General features: G+C 45.3%; 1 long non-coding RNA gene across 1 annotated transcript in view; it reads right to left on the reverse strand.

Moving 5' to 3' along the window:
* Positions 1-200: 200 nt before the first annotated feature.
* The window catches only part of si:ch73-215f7.1, a 41496-nt gene continuing 35951 nt past the window's right edge, over positions 201-5745 (reverse strand). Inside the window, exon 3 of the long non-coding RNA XR_224442.5 lies at positions 201-371. This is a non-coding gene — a long non-coding RNA (si:ch73-215f7.1). The remainder of the gene's footprint in view (positions 372-5745) is intronic.

The raw sequence follows: 5745 nt of genomic DNA on the forward strand, positions 1-5745 counted from the left end.
ACGCCAACACGAGGAGAACATGCTAACTCTACACAGAAATGCCAACTGGCCAGGCCGCGACTTGAACCAGCGACCTTCTTGCTTTGAGGCGACCGTGTCGCCCACTAAATTAACTTTAATATACACTAAATTAATTATAAACTGACATATCTGGGCTGCCAGGACAATAAATGGACAAACAAACCAGAAAAAGGCACATATCTGGATCAAAAGGAAATTTTATTAAAACTTTTTGGACATGATTACATGCATACTGTAAATATTACACATATATAACACATATTTATTTCACTTATGTACAATATATTACATATTTTACCGCTCTGAAATCCTTCCCATGATTCCCCTCTCTCTTCCATTCTTCTGCAGACCTAAAACACAAGAATAAAAACACATAATAAATACAACATGCCATTTTTACATGCAGGTCAAATGATTTTTCGTCCATAATGTGGTGCTTGGTTTGACATGAGCTGTGTATAATGAATGAACATGCGCCGATTACAGTCAAATGAAGGGGAAGCTGAAAGAGAAACTCATTTTCTTTGACGCTTGTCTGTTTCTGCAGTGAGAAATGTGTCCGTTTGGCCTTTGGCGACACTTTGTTCACTCGCTACGTGAAAATGAGATGCGGAAATATTCATTTCTGAAGGAAATTAAAGCATCATTGATCATGATGAGGGCAAACGAGCTCACTTTTAATTCTGCTTTTCATTACGGTCAGGATATAAATACATTCAGTTATGTCTGACGGTGTGTGTGTTTTTGTGTGTTACATGAGGCGCGTCAATGTCTGTGGACTGAAGGATCTAAAATTGTGAAGCTTTTACAGGCACATCTGCTATTTTAGAGGTTATGAATGTGTATGTGTGTGTGTGTGTGTGTGTGTGTGTGTGTGTGTGTGTGTGAGCTCAGAAGGAGCAGGTCTTAATAATGGCCCGTTTCCACTGAGTGGTACGGTATGGTTCGGTTTGGTACGCTTTTATGGCCGTTTCCACTGTCAAAAGGCCTACCGAACCAAACTGTACCGTACCACTTTTTCGGGACCCTTTCGAAAGGGTCTCAAACTGCAGAAAGAGTCCCAAAAGGTGGAGCTACACGCGCAGCTGAACGCTATTGGTTTATAGAGATACGTCATTCGTAGACGCAACAAGCCAAAATGTAAACAAAGGACCCGCCATGTTTGAAATACACAGCGAGAGATTACAGCGGAATTATATATACATATGCAGCCATGGTCGATCCTGCAAACAAACCTTGTCGTCGTCATGATAAACAGCCACAAAGCCATGGAGATGAGCGGATTTACCCTGTGCCGCGTAGTTTTTTTACGAGCCAGTCTTAAGCCCGAGTGGTTTCGCTTTCTTCCTTGCGCTCCCCGCACGTCTCTATCTAAAATAACAAACTTCTTGAGCTGATGATATAACATGCACTTGATTATTTACAAGCTTTTGGAAACCCGATCCTGTGAGAAGCTGACAAACGAGTGACAAATTCAGAAAGAAAAGGACAAACGCGAGAGTGGGGCGCGAAAAAAAAGGCGAAGCCAAGGAGCACGCTATTTCTTCAGCAAACGTGAACAAACTGCCTTGTTTTAATCTTTATTATCACCTTTTGGTATAATATAAATTGGGAATGATGGAGTGACTCTCTAATAGAGGCTACATGACATGTGCTGCTGAAGATTACAGACACAGATGAGAGGTTTGCAGTGACTGTAGGCTATACTTTGTGTTGTTTTGAACCTAATTAACAACGAAATGTCTGCTTTGTGTAGTTCTTCTGTAGTTGGTATCATATCGGAGACTGTAAGTGTCTGTATGTGTTCATATATGTTCATTTATTTATTTATTTAATATAATTACAGAGGTTACAGTAGGCTATTTCGCACAGTCATTGATCTGCAGTTATAAACAACTCCTGTTTATAGAAAAGTTAGTAATAAACATTTATACACAAGTGTTTATGTGTGTAAAGCATCTGTTTTGTGAGAAGTGCTTTTAATATGATATGTGAATGACCTGTGCAGCTTTACTGTAGACATTTCCTCGAGTGAGAATGATGCGACTGAAACTTTGTCAGGCCTTAACACCACGCCCACCAAAAGGGTACCCTTGGTAGTGGAAACGCAAGCCTGATAAAGGTGACCCGTACCGACCCGAACCGTACCGTACTGTACCAGTCAGTGGAAACGAGCCATAAAGCATCATGATTTCACACCTCCATTTGCCAAAGCACCTCACAATCATGAGGGGGGGGGGGGTCTCTTCATTTCGATGGAGGATATTTGGCCAGGACACCAGGGTTACACCACTACTCTTTACCAGAAGTGCCATGGGATTTTTAATGACCACAGAGAGTCAGGACCTCGGTTTAACGTCTCATCTGAAAGACGGCGCCCACTGACAGTGTAGTGTCCCCTTCACTATACTGGGGCATTAGGACTTGCACAGACCGCAGGATGAGTGTCCTGCCGGCCTCACTAACACCACCTCCAACTGCAACCTAGTTTTCTCATGTTGTCTGAGTAACCGTAGCTTCAGTGAGTAACCGGTCTTGGGCTGCAGGGTGATATGGCTGTGTGTATATGTCTGTTCGTGTCTGTGTGTGTCTGCAATCTCTCTCTCTCTCTTTCTCTATCTCTCTTTTTTTACGATCGGGTTGTCATGGTCCTAACCTTCGACCACCACCTGTTCCACAATGCACCGGCCCCTCACGACTCCCCTGCAGGTGGTGGGCCTGTGGGAGGATGGTCCCACGTTGTTCCTTCGGGCTAACCCTGCCCGGGTTCCGTGGAAAAAACTCAGTCATCAGGGGCTCGCGTACAAGCCCCAACCCCAGAGCTGGCTCCAGGGTTGGGTCCCGGCTGCGCCATACCGGGTGACGTCACGGTCCTTGATGTTTTTGTACTCATAAGGAGTATTTAAACCACACTTAGTCTGACCTGTAACCTGAGACCTTTTTGCCTTAGGATACCCTACCAGGGGCTTTAGCCCCCAACAACATAGCTCTTAAGATCAGTCAGGCACTCAAACCCATCCATGATAAAGTGGCAGTTCATGGAGGACTTAAACCTAGGATCCAGGAGGAACAATGCAGTTTTCGTCCAGGCCGTGGTATACTGGACCAGATCTATACCCTCACTAGGGTACTCGAGGGTTCATGGGAGTACGCCCAACCAGTCCACGTGTGTTTTGTGGACTTGGAGAAGGCATACGACCGTGTCCCTCATGACATTCTGTGGTGCGTGCTCTGGGAGTATGGGGTCGGAGCCGCTCTGTTAAGGGCTGTCTCATCCCTGTATGAACAGAGTAGGAGTCTGGTTCGCATTGCCGGCAATAAGTCAGACTTGTTTCCAGTGCATGTTGGACTCCGGCAGGTCTGCCCCCTGTCACCAATTCTGTTCATAATTTATATGGACAGAATTTCAAGATGCAGCCTTGGGCTGGAGGGGGTCCGGTTCGGAGCATTATGCACTGGGGCTGTTTGCTCATGTAACCCCGCTGGTCCTACGCCACGCAACCTGCTCCAAGCTGGTATCGAACCGGCAACCTTCCGCATGGGAGTCGGGTGCTCTACCAAGTAGGCCAAAGACCATGGCCTCTGGCATCTGTCGCTAGAGCACCTTTAGAGGTCAGAGGAGTGAGGTTTACCTGCACAGAACTTCACTAGCTGGCCTCCGTTACACTGCCAAGTGTGACGCAGCTGGGATGAGAATCAGCACCTCCAAGTCCGAGGCCATGGTGCTCCACCGGAAAAAGGTGGTTTGCCATCTCCAGGTTGGAGGAAGGTCCTTACCCCAGGTGGAGGAGTTCAAGTATCTTGGGGTTTTGTTCACGAGTGAGGAAAGGATGGATCGTGAGATTGAAAGGCAGATCGCTCCAGCGGCAGCAGTAATGCAGTCGATATACTGGTCCGATGTAGTAAAGAAGGAGCTGAGCTGAAAGGCAAAGCTCTCAATTTACCGATCAATCTACGTTCCTACTCTCACCTATGGTCATGAGCTTTGGGTGATGACCAAAAGGACAAGATCTCGGATACCAGCGGCCGAAAGGAGTTTCCTTCAAAGGGTGGCAGGGCGCACTCTTATGGATAGAGTGAGGAGCTCTGACACCCGGGAGGAGCTCGGAGTAGAGCTGCTGCTCCTCCACATTGAGAGAAGTCAGCTAAGGTGGCTCAGGTTTCTGTTTCGGATTCCTCCTGCATGCCTACCTAGGGAGGTGTTCCAGGCATGTCCCACCGGGAGGAGGCCTCGGTGAAGACCCAGGACACGCTGGAGGGACTATGTCTCTCGGCTGGCCTGGGAACACCTCGGGATCCCCCCGGAGGAGCTGGAGTGTCTGTGGAGAGGGAAGTCTGGGGTTCTGCTGCCCCTGCGATCCAGCCCCGGAAAAGCAGTAGAAAATGAATGAATAAACAAATATGTGTGTGTGTGTGTGTGTGCATGTGTGTCTGTATCTCTCTCTCTCTCTCGCGCTCAGTGTGTGTGTGTGTGTGTGTGTGTGTGTGTGTGTGTGTGTGTGTGTGTGTGTGTGCATGTGTGTCTGTATCTCTCTCTCTCTCTCGCGCTCTGTGTGTGTGTGTGTGTGTGTGTTTGTCATCAGCAGGGTGCTGCTACACTCCAGCAGTGTGGTCTGTCTGTGATATGCAGGATTAAAGTGGACAAACGTATGTAAATCCTGTCGCTCAGTTCTCCGTCTGACAGTGAGGAGAGCAGACGAGACGCGTGTGAGGGTCTGCTGCCATCTGTGATGCTAACCTTGGGAAACTGTGTCCTGATTAGCATAAGAATAATTGATACCTTAAATTAATCTTACATCGTCAGGAGCCGTACAGACGCTCACAAAAGCAGAAGAACAGAGAAACAAATCACACTGTGTGAAGTTTGATCAGTTAAACACACACATCAAACCACCAACTATAGAGACGGAGAGAATAAAAGCAGCAGCGAATGCAGAAACACACTCGAACTATTCAGGGGTGCGCTTCCCAAACAACAACATAACTCACGGCTGAAAGATAGTATATGATGCATCGTTTGGGAAGAGAATGATGTAGTGATGAGTGTTTCCCAAAACCCATAGTTTCTCTGTCGCAGATCCATCGCTTGAACCACGTTAGTTATAACGCAAAACGCCCATAATGATGCTCTAAGCTGGGTGGAGTAACTACTTCTTTAGAGAAGAACCCCATCATTTCTTTGTGCAAATGATACACGCACACAGATTTAAAATGAAATCTAATATTAGTTTTGGTAAAAGTATGCACTTGCTTTCCATATTAATTTAAATATATGTAAATGGCCAATATGGGGTCTGTGTTTCCTTTACTTATATTAATACAAATATTCCATAGTCTATTCTAAAACATAAAATCACTTAAAAAGCCAACACATACTCTAATCTCATATATAAATCATATAAATACATAAATAATGAGGCTTTATAGGTCTATTAAGAAATGAAATTCAATATTTATTAGGAAATCCTACTTTAATAATAATATTAATGACGATGATAATAGTTTTAAAGCTGTGTTAAAAGAGATTTTATGAATAGTTACATAAATTAATCTGAATAATTACATTATTTCCCAGTGATGGGTTGCGGCTGGAGGGGCATCCGCTGCGTAAAACATGTGCTGGGTAAGTTGGCGGTTCATTCCGCTGTGGCGACCCCGGATTAATAAAGGAACTAAGCCGAAAAGAAAATGAATGAATGAATAATTACATTAATAACCAGCATA

This window comes from Danio rerio, chromosome 10 (genome assembly GCF_049306965.1).
Source record: "Danio rerio strain Tuebingen ecotype United States chromosome 10, GRCz12tu, whole genome shotgun sequence".
Lineage (NCBI taxonomy): Eukaryota > Metazoa > Chordata > Actinopteri > Cypriniformes > Danionidae > Danio > Danio rerio.